Source organism: Lissotriton helveticus, chromosome 1_2 (genome assembly GCF_964261635.1).
Source record: "Lissotriton helveticus chromosome 1_2, aLisHel1.1, whole genome shotgun sequence".
Classification (NCBI taxonomy): domain Eukaryota; kingdom Metazoa; phylum Chordata; class Amphibia; order Caudata; family Salamandridae; genus Lissotriton; species Lissotriton helveticus.
Genome location: NC_136058.1, coordinates 225,712,506 through 225,732,117, shown reverse-complemented (window position 1 = coordinate 225,732,117; position 19,612 = coordinate 225,712,506).

Here is a 19,612-nt window from a genome sequence, read left to right as displayed (position 1 = left end):
CTGAATTTGTGAGGACGAATGCCTTTGACGTAGTGTGTCTACAGGAGACCCTTATCCCGTGGGGGAAAGAGGGCTTGATGGGTATTGGTAGGTATGATATGCTGGTATGTATGTCTCAAAGCTCAAATATTCGAGGAGTGGCAATATTAGCAAAAACTACCTTGGGCCTGGCTAAAAGCAAAGCTGATGATGTACTGGGAAGGTGGGTAGTGGTATAATTAGGGGTAGGGCTTACGGTGTGTGTAGTTTATGGATCAAATCAGGATGATCCACAGATTTTTGGAAGACCTTGAGCTGGAACTTGTTGTAGGAGAGTAGGGTCTGCTTCCTATGGTTACCCCCACTTTTTGTGATTCTCTGGTTTTTCGACTTTAGTGTAGCTGTGGGCCTGCCAATCAGACCCCCCGCCCAGCTGTTCTCCCTCTAAATTGATACCATGTACTTTAGGTACATACCAGATTAGTTACTGGGTCACCCATGTAAGCCCCTGTATAGTGTACCATAGGTACCCAGGGCATAGGTGCACCTTAGGCCTACCAGGGGCTGCAGCATGTATTGTGCCACCCCTGGTTTTTCTTCCAAACTGTCACCACAGGTCTGTTCACACAGCCTGGGTAAGGTGGTGTAATCACCCCTTACTTAGATATAGCATACCTATATCTATATATATATATATATATATATATATATATATATATATATATATATATATATATATATATATATATAGGTGTTAGACTGGGCACTGAAATAAACCGATAAAAAAAAGTTGCTGTGTGCGGCGTCCTTTGTGCAAAAAACTGTCTTTTTGGCCATTGGTCTGGCCCAACGCCAGCACCCGCTGTGGAGCGATCCTGTGAGCAGACCATATTGTTTGAAAATAAATATATATATATATATGTATATATATATATATATATATATATATATATATATATATATACATATACACCTATAAGCCACTCCTATGGTAGGCCTCAACAATCCTGGAGGCAGAGTGCTTGTTTTTATGTGAGAGGGTGCCCTAGCATGAGCTGAACCTCTCTGCACCTTTTGGAACCATCTCCTTATAGCTGTTCTATGATATAGCCATACCATATACTCTTAAGTGCATTATAATCCTTGCAGTTAATGCTAACTTTGGTTTGGCTTTATCAAAACATGTCGTGTAAGGTGTCAAACACTTTGGAATACTACCCCCCACCCCTGGCGGCAGGGTAGCATTCCACCTTTCTAGAGTGAGAAGACATGTAGCTACTGTTAAACCCGGTTAAAGTTAAACAAAGCCCCAGCATCATAAAATGTATGCTGCTGCCACAGACACGAGTCTGACCTCCTGCTGCTGGATGAAACTCCAGCAGGGGAGGCTTGGACAATAGGTTTCCTGTCCAGGGAGGTGCCAGCACCTCCCCAGACAGGCTTTTAGTGTATTGGGGCAGGTAGGGCTGCATTCAGTGAATGCTTTCCAGACACTGCCTGGGGCACACAAGGTGCTCCATGCATAGCCCGGTTCAAACCAGTTGCTGGGGCACTCAGCCCCAGCACTGGCGTGAAACTGGACAAAGGGAAGGAGGGTGTAACCACCCCCTGCCCAGGTCCACCCATAGGAGGGACCTAGCCAGGTAGTCCAGCTCACAAACGTAGTATAAGTATGGGAGCTGTGTCCCTAGGACTTTAGATTACCCTGGATGAAACTTTGATACAGAATCCTGGACCTTCGACATTCCATTTCGACTGGAAGACGGAAGACATCTCCCTTGCGGTCAAGGAGTGACCACCCTGTTCAAACAGGCACCAACAGCAACTTTGCCGGTCTGCATTTTCAAGGCACCCGCCAGATCTCGAAGAATCTGCAACAAAGGACACAGACTTCCAGACATCTCTGACCCTGACCCACACCCACAGCAAAGCAACACGTGGCGGACACGAGAGACGTTGGATCGGGACTCCGGGACATCCTGCATTTTGCAAGCTGTACTCCTTCAATGAGGTATCTCGAAGTTGTGCTTTGGGGTGCTTGAAGCCCTAGCCCTGAGCACCATTTGCACCGAAGCCCAGGCCACCACACTCCGCGAGTGTTCCGTGGGCTCCGCTTTTGCATTTGAGCGTGACGCGTCTTTCCAGTTCCTTGCCCATTGGCTAGTGAGCCTCCTGAAGACTTTTCTTTGAACTTAACTTGCTTTCCTGGTTGCTCAAGGCTTGCTCCAGCTTTCCTGCAAAGGAGAAGTGCCACATACCTTTCTGGTTTGCAACAGAGCCAATCACAACATCCTGCATGGGTTGCAGTTGCCAAGGCTTGTTGGGTCCAATCTGGATACCAACAACGCAGTCCACTAGATCCTTTGTGCAACAGCATGAATCCAGTGCCTGGTCATCGTCGATGCCTCCTGGACCTCGGGGCTGAAGAGACAAGTTTGACTTCTTCACCTGAAATCACCCGACATCACCTGGTTCCTTCCTGGTCACTGGCTAGTGACCCAGAATCTGTCCCTTCTGCTTTTAGGTTCTTCAGATCTTCAATCCACCCTTGGATCCACCCGGACACTATTCCTCTGGTCGCCTGCAGCACTTCTTTGCAGCTCTCCATAGAAAACGACGACGAAACACGACACGGAAAGACACCTATGCACCCGACTTCCCTGGGTGAGGTAACACGAGTACTCCGGTGCTCCCGTGGGTCTTGACTCTTGAAGTGCCCTAGTTTAAAGGGGTTTCATCCTAGTCCATCTGGAAGTGTCCTTAAATTGTATAATTGTAACTTTTACAATCACCATAGAAAGTCAATGATAACCAGCGCCTGTGTTTAGAGACTGCGCGCGTCTCCCGTGCGCCTCCTCCTTTCTAACCTTTGGTTGTTTAGAGTAGCCCAAGCGATTCCACAGGCCCCAGGCCTCCTTTCTAATTATCTCGTGGATCTTATACCACTATTTTAGTATATGGTTTGTGAGCCCCCTAGGACATAACGTATACTATGTAACTTATCGTATATTAATTGTGTGACTTGTATTATATTTTTACCTCTGACCTCATAAAGAGTACAGAGGGGTTGTGTTTAGAATAAATACTTATATATTTGATATATACCTTGTGTGGTGTCATTTAATTTGGTATTCAAAGGATTATAATTGGTAAAACAACTTGCTTAACTCGCCTACTGAAGCCTTAGCCTGATGACTGCTGGTTCATGCTACCACTAGGATAGCTTTCTATAAGGTTGACTTTACAACCACCATCTATAAGGCTTGATTAGACTGGTGCAAGGTGCCCACTAGAACTAGTGGACATGAATGAATGAATGAATGAATGAATAGGGGACTTATAGGGCGCAACTTAGCCCAAGGGCATCAAGGCGCCAGCCATAACAAGATGGACAGACAAACAGACACCTAGTCTTAAAGCACCGAAATACAGGATCTACGGGTATGCCTCCAAAAACAGCCAGGTTTTTAATTGTTTACGAAAAAGCCCTGGACAGGGTTGGTCAGTCAGCTCTGGGGGAAGGGAATTCCAGAGCTTGGGCGCCAGAGTGGAAAAGGCTCTCCCTCCCCATCTTGCTTTTGCAAATCTCGGAACGGAAAAGAGACTTTTAGAGGAGGAGCCGAGAACTCTACTGGGACAGTAGGGTTGAAGAAGGGACCTGATACCTTCAGCTCCTGAGCCAAAAAAAGCCCCGTGAGCAAGGCAGAGAAGTTTGAAAGATATCCTGTACTGGACCGGGACCCAGTGGAGATTGTTCCGGGCCAATGATATTGAGGAAAGTCGAGGAAGATCCAGGACAATCCTAGCTGCGGCATTCTGTACCATCTGGAGACGATGGACAGAGCTCTTATTCATACCCCCGTACAAGGCATTACAGTAATCCAGTCTCGAAGAGACAAGAACCACTGTAGCTTGCTTCCGGGCAGCTGGAGAGAGGTAGGCAGCAATCTTTCTGAGGATCCTGATGATACCACAGCAGGTGGAAACCGTCCTACTGACTTGGAGGTCAAAGGAGAGCGAGGTATCTATCAGGACCCCCAGATTTCTGGCCGAATAGGAGGGAACAGGACAATCCCCAAGGGAGGCCGGCCACCAGTCCCTGGACCAAATGTCACGATTCCCCTCGAAGATCAGAACATCCGTTTTTTCCCCATTAAGCTTTAAAAAGTTCTGGATCATCCACTGTGAAACAGCTTCCATACAAGATCTGAAATTAGAAGCAGAGTCAGCCGCTGACTGGGTGAGGGAGACCATAATTTGGGTGTCGTCAGCATAAGACAACACCTCGAATCCAAAGGATCTCACAACCCTGGCAAGGGGGGGTCACATAGATATTAAACAATAGGGGACTTAAAGAAGAACCCTGAGGGGCCCCACAATGCACAGCCTTAGGAGAGGACAGGAACTTGCCTAGCTTGACTCTTTGTTCACTTTGGTGAAGGAAAGAAGTCAGAAGACTGAGTGCCGACCCACCAACCCCTATCTCCCCCAGCCTGGAAACCAAGCCCGAGGGAGACAGGGTGTCGAAGGCTGCTGTAAGGTCGAGAAGGACCAGAAGAGTGGTATGGCTCTTGTCGACCCTTGAGCGGATGTTGTTAATCACTATAGTGAGGGCGGATTCCGTGCTGTGAGCACTTCGAAAGCCATGTTGTGAGCTATCCAGAAGGTTAAAATCAGCCAAAAAGGTGGTGAGATGGCTTTTGAGATGAGCTTCCAAGATCTTAGCAGGGGCCGGCAGCAGGGAAATTGGACGGAAGTTTTTCAGGACTCCAGGGTCCAGAGATGCCTTCTTCAAAAGCAGTTTAACAACTGCCATTTTCCATGGAAGAGGAAAGATTCCCTCAACAATTGCCTGATTCATTACCTCAAGGAGGGGAGGGACAGCCACCTCCCTACAGGTCTTCAGAATTTTTAATGGACACGGGTCCAGAGGAGAGCCTGACTTGGTGTTGTCAAGGAGTCAATTTATCCCCTCTAAGGTGAGCAAAGGAAAGTCAAGAAGAGTGGGCACAATCTTCCCAACTAAGGGGACAATTTCATGCGTGGAGGGCAAGGGGGCGTTGACATCCAATTCTGCATTAAGAAGTTCGAGAGATTTGTAAATATCAGCGATTTTAGTATGAAAAAAGATGAGATGTTCTCGCAGAGTTCCTGGGATTCAACTATAGGGTCCATGATCTTAGGGACAGAAAGGGAGTCAATGATCTTAAAAAGATCTCTGGATGATTTTAAAGAGGCCGTCAAGTTGGCATACTAGGCTTTTTTTTCCTCCATAATAGCTAATTTGTATGCTTTCAAAAGAGATTTATGTTGTGTCTTTCCGGAGGGGTCTGGATGGGCGTGCCAATACCTTTCCTGTTTTCTACAGCCCTGTCTCAACCATCATATGCCAGGCTAACTTCTCACACTTGTGGCATGGCCTTGCCTGTTAATTTTATACAGAGAATTTAATTTCTCTCTAGATTCTCATCATGGGCAGCTAAACGAAGGGGCATACCATGGTCGAAAGCCAAGAGTATATAGGGCGTTAACATCTCTTAAGAGTAGTCATGGTTTGGTTGATATCTGGGCTATGAAAAACCTAAACAACCCAGGGTATACGTATTATTCCTTCCCCCATAGGAAGTATGTCAGGACTGATTATTTTCTTGGTACAAGTGATCTACTTAATGGAGCTGGAATTAGGAAATTTCCTAAGGTGAACTCTGATCACAATGTATTCATTTTGGAGATTGAAATTGAAAGATTCAAAAGAACTCAAAGCAAATGGTCCTTTGATAGGAAATTCCTTGTAAATAGTGATTACATTTAGCATATTAAGAACTGGTCACAAGAATTCTTTGATATAAACAGATGTAGTGCCGTCAAGGGGGCTGTGTGGAATTCTTTTTAGGCTGGCTTTAGGGGTGAAATAATTAGCTTTGTCGCTAGGGCAAGGAAACTGAGGGAGATTAAGAATGAACAACTGATGTGCTATGTGTAGTCTAGCAGAGGCAGAAGAAGAGCATGTTCTACTAATAATGCAGGGCCGGGAGGTGGTTGAAACCCAGCATCGAATAATCGCTCTTAAGGCGGAAATAAATAGCTGGCTAACCCAGAGATCGGCACAGGAATATCAATCCCAGTGAAATAATTCTTACGAAAATGGTGAACTAGTTGGGAGGAGATTAGCCCTTCGTACCTGGCAGAAAACAGCTATGAATTGAATACCCTCTATTAAAAAAACTTAACAAATATATACTGATACAGAGGATATAATCAGGGAGTTTCAGGATTATGATCAAATATTATATTAGGATGATACGGGCGCAGCCGGAGTACTACAGGATAAATCCCGTATGGTAACCAATACTGTTCTTGGCGAGGGGTTGGATAGTTTAACTAAAGAAGAGCAAGAAAAGGATATCTCATTAGAGGAATTTCAGGTAGCATTGCAGGAAATGGCTACAGGGAAGGTTGCTGGCCCTGATAGGATACCCCTGAAAATTATGTAAGATATTAAGAACTTTGATAATCCCTCTTTTACTTGATCTTTTCAGGGGTGTTCAATATAGTTGAAACCCTCCAGAATCCTGGAAAGAGACGGATATCATCATCTTTCCAAAGAAAGGAAAACCAATAGATAATGCAGCCTCATATCGGCCGTTATCTTTAATTAATTCTGATACAAAAATCTATTTGAAGATATTGGCTAACCAGTTAGGGAGGGTTATAGCACATCTGGTCTCACCTGGCAACATGGGTTTATCCCAGGATAAGAAACAACAGTCCATATTCGTAGGGTCATTTCGCTATTTGACATCATGGCCAGGACTGGGAGCCAGATAGCTATGATCCTCCTTGATGCCGAAAAGGCATTCGATCAGGTATCTTGGAAGTTTTTATGGGGGATACTGGAGTTAAAAGGTTTTGGACCACAAATCATAAGGGCAATTAAAGCTATGTATTCTGACCCAAGAGCCCGGCTACAATTGATTGGAAAGGAGTCTGGTAACATTTTAATATCCAGGGGAACCAGGCAAGGGTGTCACTGTTCCCCCATTTTATTTGCTCTATATGTTAACCCCCTGGTGGTTAAGCTACTGCAGAACCAGAAGATTAAACCTGTAGTAACCAGTGGGTACGAGACTAAGGTGTTGGCTTATGCTGATGATGTTGCATTGTTAACCACAGATCCAACAGAGGCAATTAGGGAGATTTAGCCAGTTAGCTGAGGGATACGGGCTTCTATCATGGTACGCACTGAATAAAGGGAAGACAATTGGTTTTTGCACAGATAATATCTCGTTTAATGATTCTAGATGAGCAGAATCAGCAGTTTACCTCAGGGTCCATATTAATTCGAAAGTGGAAGAGATTGTGAAAAGTAATTATTGATCCCCTAGTTAAGACAATAGCCATGGATTTAAAGGGATCACTGAAAAAATATTGATAGCAAAAATATAGACCTACAAAAATATCGAGTTATAGAATGCCAAAATATCGACTTCCTATCTCCAAACAGGTAAGTACAAAAATATCGAATCAAAAATATCATTGTAAAAAATATAGATAGTCAAAATATCGAATTTTTTAAATAGTAAGTAATTTCAAATTAATGAAATAATAAATATAACTAACTTAAACATACTTAAAATACTTAAATAACATTAAAATGAATAAATAATCAATATAAATAAAAACCAATTGTTTTTAATACATATATATATATAGTGAACAAGGCGGCAACGCCGAAACGCGTCTAAGCAGACACTGATCCTTGAATAAAAGTTTGGATTCAGACCCACGGAGTCAGCGCCTTCTTCCAATCGTACAAGTATGGTATGAAAGAATATATATATATATATATATATATATATATTTATCAAGAGGCCCTGTTCACGCTGGATTACTGCTTGCAGTTTTTTCTCCTCTGGGGTACCGGAATCTACAGGGCCCACCACCCAGCCAAGGAAGAAGTATGACGGTGTTGATGCCAGTGTGCACCACGTTGGGCAGGTAGGACTTCCATGCCTTGCCCCCGCCAGAAAGGATTCCTTTGCCAAGTAGGTTTAAGCGGTTGGGGACTGGAGGAAGCGCTGCTGCACAAGTGTGGTTTTGGACATTAGGGCTATTCACAGACTATGAAGCACAATTCTTCTTCCCCACTTTACCCCTGCGATACCTACCAGAGTCTTGCCGCTGCATGCTGGAACTTGTAGGCGCTGAACATCAAGCGGACTACAGGAGGTATATGCGCTGTGATGACATCGGTGTGGGAGGAGCTTCAGTCCGTGGATGAGGAAAAGGCAGGACACATAAACCTTCCCTCACACCCTTTTCCACAATCACTTGCACCTGGCGCTGCAGAGGCAGACCACGCCGAAATGCATCCCGCCATAGAGGGTGACAGAATTCTACTCTGTTTGTGCAGCTCCAATAAAGCGCTTCCGATATTTTCCTCAGTGTGGCCTTTCTCTTTCTCTGAAGGAGCATGTTTGGATATATATATATATATATATATATATATATATATATATATATATATATATATATATATATATATATATATATATATATATATATATATATATATATTACCTACTGGCGGTCGCCAGTAGGTAGTTATAGTTAGGATTGTTTTCCATAGGGAATCCGCAACATTCTATTGGGAATAACTTTGGCGCAGATTGAGGGATCTGCCTGTAATTGTCCTCAATTTTGCCTCGCGGTAGTCCGCTCCTTCCCTGAAGGTTTGGGGAAGATTCGTCAAGCGGGGGCCGAGATAAAAGGGGGGTCCCAAAACGTGTTTTTCCTATGTTAATTTCCATAGGGCGGTTGGACTCACTTTTAGCCCGAACGGCTGAATGGATTCCCACGAAACTTGGCAAAATTTTAGGGACTGGTAGCCCGATGTGCCTTTGCTATGTCTCAAGATATGTGATCCAGTGGATTTTGAGTAATTTAGGTTCAAAAAAATATATATATCTATAAGCGCGCACAGGTACGCGCACCAGGGAGCGCACCCTGCGCGCTACGCGAGTACGCGAGCGGAAAGCTGATTGGTTCACAGGTGTCTGTCAACATGCCAAACAGATCGGAGCGGCCGCCATCTTGTGTCTCGGCAGGATCGAGACACAAGAGGTGCCAAAACAAAGGGGGAAATAACCAAAAGGGGGCAGGGTAGACCCCCCCTGACCCCCTAGGTTTGATGTGGGGGTCATAAAAGGGCCCCGCCGCATAACATTTTTTTTTTTTTAAATCGATTTTCGTGCGGGGAGCGCCCGGTACGCGCCCCGGTGCGCGTACCGGGGAGCGTAACCTGGAGAAAAAACAATGACAGACTTCTTTACAATGTAGCATTTTTTAATACATTGGGGGTAGTTCTTGTTCATTTTTTTAAGAACACAGCTCTTTGATGAGAATTGGAGGTAGCTCTGAAAAGAACTTTTGTTTTTCTTCTTTTTTTTTTTTAACAAAAACAAAAACAGGGAACTGGAAACAGCTCAACAGGAGCCAAAAAAAAAATTAGGCCTGGGGATGGCAGCGGTGGTTCTCGAGAGCTCGAACCATGAGTGTGACACTTTGCTCCCCATAGCAAAGAAGATGGTCACATTTTCGGCATTTTATTATAGCCTGATTAAAAGCAGACTGAATATTTGGTATCATCTCCTGCTCACGCCGACGCACAGAAGGTGTTGCTCCACCGGTAGAAGTAGAGCCACCATCCCTGGGAGCCTCTCGTGCCAGAGCCCTGACACTCTCCCATGCATAGTTCTGGGGATGTTTCCTTGACACGTGGCGTATCATCGTCTAGTTCCCGAAGCTGTATTTTTTTCTGGGATTTCCTCTCGATGAGATTGTGTGGCATATTTTACACTCCACCTTTGGAGCATTTACCTTCTTCTCCCCCTCTGGAATTTTGAAAAATTTCCAAATGAAATGTTCCTTCACAGTTCGTTCAGGAACCTCCTCATCAATGAAATCCTCAGTCTCATCACTGCTGCTGGATGCTCTTGCAGCCATGATAATCGAAGTAAATATGACACAGGTGCCAAAAGCAGGTCTTGCACTCACAAAAGTGAAACAAGAAGTGAAGGAAATGGGTGGGGATTTCAGTCTTTGAAAAAAAAAAAGTTAGGAACCAATGAAAAGAGTTATTTCAAGGTCATATGACTTATTACGCTTATGCTACGCGCTCTGGAGCGCGCCCGGGGGCGCGTAGCGTAAGCGCGTCAGGACTTTGCGCGATCGTATGCGCTCGTGTGCATCCGGGTGCGCTTACGCAGTGCGTCATATGACGCATCACGCGGTTACGCGAAACGTCACGATGTTGTTTTTGTTCGCGAGAATAGCGCTAACGGGACGCTCACCGGTACGCGCCCCGGGAGCGCTCCGGGGCAAAAAAAAAAACTATTAAATAATTATACAATTTAAAATTCGTTATAACATTTTTTACTTTTTATACCTATAGAGATTTGCTCTTAAAAAACCATACCTATTTAAACAGGAACTCTTACAATCCCTTACTCTCACATATAGTCCCTTATATACATCAATATTCACATATACTACATTAAAACATATGTAGTTACTGATAAAGACAATAGTGAGATAGTCATTCAGTCAGTAACACACACATATACACAGTCATCCACCCATACAGTCCTGCACATATGCTGTCTTCAAAACATATACAAACAGAGAGTCAGTCACTCATGCATCTATGTTCTAAGTTATACCCCCACCAAACATATAGACACTCATATTGATATTAAAAAAAAACATCTAATAACCCATATACATACACATGTAGCTACTCACCAACCCATGCAGCCACTTATACACAAAGTGAAACACTAATCCATATATTGAAATATTTAAACATTACTCACTAATATATGTATACACTAAGATACACTTAATAAGCCAGTGAACCAATCAATTTTTTTTTTTAAAACATCCATGTAAACCCTTATTTAAACATTCATTCTTTCATCAACTTTTACATATACATATATAACACATATTTATTTTTAAAAAATGCACGCATTCACTGGATGGTGTCATCAGTGATGTCATCAGTGATGTCACTGACCATGTCATGAGTGATGTAATATGTGATGTCATCAGCAGTGCATTGCACGCGCAAGTTATAGTGAGTCCAACTAACTATAACGTGGGAATTTCAATGGTTTTATGCGAGTAAAACTTCCAGCTAACTATAACAGGTGTGAAACCTATGGTTTTTTCAGTGAATTTAATAGGTTTTTTAAATGCTAATTCCTAACTATAACTGGTGTGAAACCTATGGTTTTTTCAGTGAATATATATATGTATATATATATATATATATATATATATATATATATATATATATATATATATATATATATATATATATATATATATATATATATATGTATTGCTTCAAATCGCTCCTTCTGGCAACCCCTTTCCTGGGGTGGATTGTTCCCGGCGGAGCCACCGGCACGAATATCCAAGCAAAACGGTGTTCCTTTACAAGCACTCGGGCATCCAGTGAAACCACAGACCACACAGGAGTCCAACAAAGTAAGGTTTATTCCATCATAAACCGAACGTGACGCGTTTCGTGCTCCACAGAGCGCTTGATCACACAAGTTGTCACAGTGAGTCTAAACATTTTAAGCCTTGTGTCATTAAACATAGAAAGGAGACTCTACATTCCACTGATCCGCCATCTTGCACTAGTCAGCAATGCAAGTATCATGGTTTTCAAACAAGTCAAAAATTAATTGTTAGAATATTTCTTATACTAAAATCCTTGGTATCTCATGGTACAACAATAAACATGAGGAAATAAATCATTTTGGCATTACATTTGAATCAGTGTTATGTATGGTATCTTTGCATCATTGGGTTCATTCTCATTACCTTGGTTTTATGTGTAAAGTTATCAGAGTCATGACCGCCTTAAACTTGTTCTTTTTAAAAATGTATATTGTCGTAGCAACCCGGTTCTGTAGTGAGAACGTCATCTCTTCAAGGGGCCGGGTTACGTTCTCCACGTCATTGATGTAGTCATGGAAACGGTGTACGCTTCTAATGCCGATAAACCCACCACGGTGTTGTCTGGGAAATGGCATATTCTTATAACATTAATCTTATGCCTCCACATACTAATATTTTTTGTTCTTCGCTCTAAGGAGAACAAAAATGTTCAAGTACCGAGCTTACCCAAATGGGGTTGTGTGCTTGTGATGTCAGTTGCCATGGTAATTATTGAACGTGCAACTTTATTATCCAGGTCCGTGAACAGTAGTTCACCGCGACGTGGTTGTTGTCTTGTTTCCTAGTTAGTGGAATAAATTAGGATGGATATTGGAGCAGTCAGGCTGCAGATAATCACTATGTAGGTAGTAGGGCTTTTATATGCCACATGCGTCCTTCTCTGGTTAGTGAGATTGTGAAACATATAGGTCTGTGCCCATGTTTGTTTCAGTAAAACCTAGGTAGTAGGTCAAGCAGATAATCATCATGTTATATACAACACTGTGACAAAGAACAGGGTATAAAAAAAAACATATAACTAGTGCACATCCGAAAAATTAAAATCCAAATACTTTTGTAACAGATGGTAGAAGATAACCACAGTGCAAGGATTAGGGTACTGGTGTCGAGATCCACAGACAACTTCCTTTCCTTAACATCTGTGGAAGAGAAGAGAAAAGAAGAATGCGATTAGATATGGGTTAGAAACAGAAGAAATCTCAGAGTTTCTGCAAAACATCACTCAATATAGCTACTATTCTAGTTGTAAATGTACATAAAATTTTTCGTCAATGTTATGCCCTGTTGGATAGCGGGTACACAATCCAATAATATGTCTGGATTCTTTTTGTCTTAATTTAAGCAAATGATTTCCTCCCCTGTGACCCAGATTCACCTGTTCGATGATGTAAAATTATAGTTTTTTAGGGTCTGAGAAATGATGAGTTTCGAAGTGGCGGGCTACAGGATATTGTCTATCTAGGTTACTGATAGCCCGGGTATGCCCCAAAATACGTTTTTTAGCCATATGTATTGTGCTGCCGATGTATTTGAGATCACATGGGCAGACCAACACATATATCACGAATACTGTCGTGCAGGTCAAAAATTGGTTAATCTCTTGCATGGATTTAGTGCTCGGATTCCAGTACTCTTTGACCATGTGACTGTTTGCGCATGCTTTGCAGTGTCCACAGGGGTAGAAGCCTTGCAGGCTAATACCTCTTGGAACTGTACTCATGCCTATGTCATTATGTACAAGGAGGTCTTTGAGAGTACGTCCTCTTTTATACGTGATGCTTGGTCGTGCAGGGAGTGTGTCACCTATAATGGGGTCATTCTTTAATATACTCCAATTTTTTACCAAGCTTTTCTTAATTTGGTTGGAGTTCCCATTATACGTAAGAATGACTCTAGTAGTCTCCGGTTTGTCATTGTCATTGTCCTCTGCCTTTCTGATTGAAAGCAAGTCGTCACGTTGGATCTGCGCTACTTTCAAGCTTGCTCTCTTAATGACCCACAAAGGATGACCTCTTTCGAGGAATCTTTGTGTCATAGTTTTTTCTTCCATCAGGTAGTCATCATTATTACTGCAGTTTCTTTTGGCCCTAAGGAGTTCTCCAAAAGGGATACTCCATTTCAGTTGGTCCGGATGGCTACTTTGGGCATGAAGAAGGGTGTTCCCTGCTGTATTTTTTCTGAATAGTACTGTGTGGATCTTTTTCTGTTTCATTTGCACCTTTGTGTCCAAATATTCCACTTCGTTGTCACTTATGTTACATGTGAGAATGATATTTCTATCATTCCGGTTCAGTTTCTCTATAAAGTTCAGTGCCTGGTCTCTTTCCCCTTTCCAAATGACGAAAATATCGTCAATGTATCGTAGCCACACTTGGACTTTTTTAAAGTCCTCTTTAAAGTCATCGTTGTCTCTGATGTCAGCCTCCCATGCCCCCATGAACAGATTTGCAAAACTTGGTGCAAAAGAAGTACCCATCGCACTACCATGGCATTGCACGAAGATATCATTATTAAATGAAAAGAAATTGTTCTCCGAGCAGTGTTTTATCATGTCTAATATCATAGTAGTATGACCTAGATGCTTTCTGTCTCTGCCCTTTAGGAATCTAGCACAGGCTTCCATGCCCTGTTTGTGTTTGATCACTGTGTATAGGGCAGTCACATCCATCGTTATCAATAGACAATCTTTATCAATGTTAACTTGATTTATTTTGTCAAGGAAATCCTTGGTATCTCTCACATACGTTGGAAGTCCAATGACAAAATATCGCAAGAAATGGTCAACGTAACGTGAGACATTCTCTAATACACATCCTCTGGACGAGATGATCGGTCTACCCGGAGAGTTTGCTTTACACTTATGTACTTTTGGGAGAAGGTACAAGATTGGGAGAATAGGATGATCTTTTTTAAGAAAACAGTATTCCTCCCACTCTAACCACCCTTTGTCTCTCCATTCCCTCAATTTGTCCCATAGTTCTTTGATACTTTGATTATATTCGGGACGGTTGGAAATCCTGTACGTTTTACCATCATACAGTTGTCTTTCAGCCTCTTGTATATACATTTCTCTCGGCAAGATAACGATATTCCCGCCTTTATCTGCGGGTATTACTAGGATACTCTCATCTTCTGCTAGTTCTTTCATTGCTTTTTTCTGTGTTGCTGTCATGTTGAATTTTAATCTTTTCATATTTTTCGTCCAATTTAGACTGCGGAGTTCTAGCAGTTCTTTGCCAATTTGGTCTTGAAAGTGTTGATGTTATCATGGTTCATTTTGGGAGTAAATGTGGACTTAGGTTTAAAAGACGTACCCGCTGCCAGGTCATGTTGTATTTCTAGCGCATCAAGAATTCTTTTGGTTTCACCACTCAAGTTCAGGTCTTCCTGATCATTGGTCAGTTCGTCAATTGCCACCATACTGTCAATGTCACCTATGATAATGCTATCATTCGATCCCATTGGTTCTTTGGGACGCTGTTTCTTACTTTTGCTAGGTTTCAATTTATGCCACTTTTTTAATTTTAATTTTCTACAGAATTTGAAGATGTCTATTTTTTCATCCACGTAGTTCATTGGTACAGTTGGACAGAAAGACAAACCTAGGCAAAGAGTTCTTTTGTCTTTCTGACTGATTGTTCTATTGGATAAATGTATTATGGTCTGATTTACCTGTGTATCATCCATGATTATTTGTTCTTTTGATACTGAGCCCTTTTGTTTCCCACTGGCTGCTGGTTGCTTTTTCTGTTTGCGCCTCTGTTTGCATTTCTTCCTCTTCTTGATCCGGTATTTCTGGGTCTTGCTCTTGCGTTTGGTGTTTGTGGATTGTTCTTCGCTTGTAGTCTTGAAGATGATCTGGTTGCTTGCCGGCTCTGCTTCATGAGCCGGTACTCGTCTAAAAAAGTCCTTCGTTTGGGTATCGCTCCTTCATTTGATTCAACACTCTCCGAACTTTTAGTCATTTCTGAGATGTCCGTAAGTGAATCACTTGTTTCTTCTTCATCACTTTCTACATTCACGTTTCTATACATAGGTGTAGTTCCTTGTGCATTGTTTTCATAGAGATGATCATATTTTTTACTATGAGTAAGAATTCTGCCCGACTCATAATCGCCACAGTCTCTGTGCAATTTATATTGTTTCCTTTTCTTTATATCCTCCTCCAGGATTTTTAGTCGTTTCTTCATTTCCTCTATACATTTTGCGATTATCTCTTGGTCTGGGTGTTTATTAAGTTCTTCCGTTAGTTCTTCTATTCTTTTTTGATCTTTATTCTGTCCGACCAGGCATACTTTACAAGGATTTGCATCATCACTCTTGAGCTGTTTGAGGAATTTTGTGACCAGTCTTCCAGCATTTGTGGATCTGGTGAGTCATATGATGGAGTTAAGTAAATTCGTAGTCCCCTTGGATTCCATGCAACAGATTAACCAATTTTTGACCTGCACGACAGTATTCGTGATATATGTGTTGGTCTGCCCATGTGATCTCAAATACATCGGCGGTACAAAAGGGGGTGGCGATGGACGGAGCATCTGAATCAATCAAATACTCACACCCAGTCAAAAGATCTGGGTTTAATCCATCACCGTTCTTTAGCCCACTCTGCCACCCCAGCTCAGACATGGCTACATGCAAATCAGTCTGACCCTGTGCCTCATGGAAACAGTCCAGCCCGAACTGCCAAGCCATGCCTTCCCTGGACCGGAAACAAGCAGTTCGGGCTGCACTGTTCCCATGAGGCACAGGGTCAGACTGATTTGCATATAGCCATGTCTGAACTGGGGTGGCTGAGTGAACTAAAGAATGGTGATGGATTAAACCCAGATCAGTTGACTGGGGGTGAGTGTTTGATTTGTTCAAACGCTCCGTCCATCATCCCCTTTTGTATCGCTTTGTTCGCCCTGTGTTTTTTGCAATTTTCACCCCGAGTGGGCTGGGTATGCTCAGACGTGAGTCCCAGGCTCTCCACACCACTGGAGTCAAGCTATCCAGGCTGATGAAGGCTGATAGCCAGAAACCGGTCCTTGGATGCTTGATTCCGGTCTGGGAAAGACATGGCTTGGTAGTTCGGACTGGACTGTTCCCATGAGGCACAGGGTCAGAGCTGATTTGCATATAGCCAGTGTCTAACCCAGGGTGGTGTGGAGTGCACAAAAATGATGGATTTAGGCCCAGATCCTTGTACTGGGGTGAATGTATGACATTGCTCTACATTCTGTCCATCAACTGTGTTTTTTGCAATTTTCACCCCGAGTGGGCTGGGTATGCTCAGACGTGAGTCCCAGGCTCTCCACACCACTGGAGTCAAGCTATCCAGGCTGATGAAGGCTGATAGCCAGAAACCGGTCCTTGGATGCTTGATTCCAGTCTGGGAAAGACATGGCTTGGTAGTTCGGACTGGACTGTTCCCATGAGGCACAGGAGTCAGAGCTGATTTGCATATAGCCAGTGTCTAGTCTAACCCAGGGTGGTGTGGAGTGCAAAGAAATGATGGATTTAGGCCCAGATCCTTGTACTGGGGTGAATGTATGACATTGTTCTACATTCTGTCCATCAACTGTGTTTTTTGCAATTTTCACCCCGAGTGGGCTGGGTATGCTCAGACGTGAGTCCCAGGCTCTCCACACCACTGGAGTCAAGCTATCCAGGCTGATGAAGGCTGATAGCCAGAAACCGGTCCTTGGATGCTTGATTCCGGTCTGGGAAAGACATGGCTTGGTAGTTCAGACTGGACTGTTCCCATGAGGCACAGGGTCAGAGCTGATTTGCATATAGCCAGTGTCTAACCCAGGGTGGTGTGGAGTGCAAAAGAATGATGGATTTAGGCCCAGATCCTTGTACTCGGGTGAATGTATGACATTGTTCTACATTCTGTCCATCAACTGTGTTTTTTGCAATTTTCACCCCGAGTGGGCTGGGTATGCTCAGACGTGAGTCCCAGGCTCTCCACACCACTGGAGTCAAGCTATCCAGGCTGATGAAGGCTGATAGCCAGAAACCGGTCCTTGGATGCCTGATTCCGGTCTGGGAAAGACATGGCTTGGTAGTTCGGACTGGACTGTTCCCATGAGGCACAGGGTCAGAGCTGATTTGCATATAGCCAGTGTCTAACCCAGGGTGGTGTGGAGTGCAAAGAAATGATGGATTTAGGCCCAGATCCTTGTACTGGGGTGAATGTATGACATTGTTCTACATTCTGTCCATCAACTGTGTTTTTTGCAATTCTCAAATACATCGGCAGCACAATACATATGGCTAAAAAATGTATTTTGGAGCATACCCGGGCTATCAGTAACCTAGATAGACAATATCCTGTAGCCCGCCACTTCGAAACTCATCATTTCTCAGACCCTAAAAAACTATCATTTTACATCATCGAACAGGTGAATCTGGGTCACAGGGGAGGAAATCTTTTGCTTAAATTAAGACAAAAAGAATCCAGACATATTATTGGATTGTGTACCCGCTATCCGACAGGGCATAACATTGACGAAGAATTTAATGTACATTTACAACTAGAATAGTAGCTATATTGAGTGATGTTTTGCAAAAACTGTAAGATTTCTCCTGTTTCTAACCCATATCTAATCGCATTCGTCTTTTCTCTTCTCTTCCACAGACATTAAGGGAGGGATGTTGTCTCTGGCTCTCCATACCAGTACCCTAATCCTTGCACTGTGGTTATCTTCTACCATCTGTTACAAAAGTATTTGGATTTTAATTTTTCTGATGTGCACTAGTTATATGTTTATTTTTTTACCCTGTTCTTTGTCACAGTGTTGTATATAACATGATGATTATCTGCTTGGCCTACTGCCTAGGTTTTACTGAAACAAACATGGGCACAGACCTATATGTTTCACAATCTCACTAACCAGAGAAGGACTCATGTGGCATATAAAAGCCCTACTACCTACATAGTGATTATCTGCAGCCTGACTGCTCCAATATCCCTCCTAATTCATTCCACTAACTAGGAAACAAGACAACAACCAAGTGGCGGTGAACTACTGTTCACGGACCTGGATAATAAAGTTGCACGTTCAATAATTACCATGGCAACTGACATCACGAGCACACAACCCCATTTGGGTAAGCTCGGTACTTGAACATTTTTGTTCTCCTTACAGTGAAGAACAAAAAATATTAGTATGTGGAGGCATAAGATTAATGTTATAAGAACATGCCGTTTCCCAGACAACACCGTGGTGGGTTTATCGGCATTAGAAGCGTACACCGTTTCCATGACTACACCAATGACGTGGAGAACGTAACCCGGCCCCTTGAAGAGATGACGTTCTCACTACAGAACCGGGTCGCTACGACAATATACATTTTTAAAAAGAACAAGTTTAAGGCGGTCATGACTCTGATAACTTTACACATAAAACCAAGGTAATGAGAATGAACCCAATGATGCAAAGATACCATACATAACACTGATTCGAATTTAATGCCAAAATGATTTATTTCCTTATGTTTATTGTTGTACCATGAGATACCGACGATTTTAGTATAAGAAATATTCTAACAATTAATTTTTGACTTGTTTGAAAACCATGATACTTGCATTGCTAACTAGTGCAAGATGGCGGATCAGTGGAATGTAGAGTCTCCTTTCTATCTTTAATGACACGAGGCTTAAAATGTTTAGACTCACTGTGACAACTTGTGTGATCAAACGCTCTGTGGAGCGCGAAACGTGTCACGTTCGGTTTATGATGGAATAAACCTTACTTTGTTGGACTCCTGTGTGGTCTGTGGTTTCACTGGATGCCCGAGTGCTTGTAAAGGAACGCCGTTTTGCTTGGATATCCAAGCAAAACGGCTCTCCTTTACAAGCACTCGGGCATCCAGTGAAACCACAGACCACACAGGAGTCCAACAAAGTAAGGTTTATATATATATATATATATATATATATATATATATATATATATATATATAAAACATAGTATTAATAACAAACATACAATATCTTTACCATAGGATAGCTAGAGGGTTAAATTTACTATTACCACTCCAGTGAGTGCACCAGTAGAAAAAACATTGGCATGCATAGCAGTAAAAATGACTATTCCCACTCCAGTGAGTG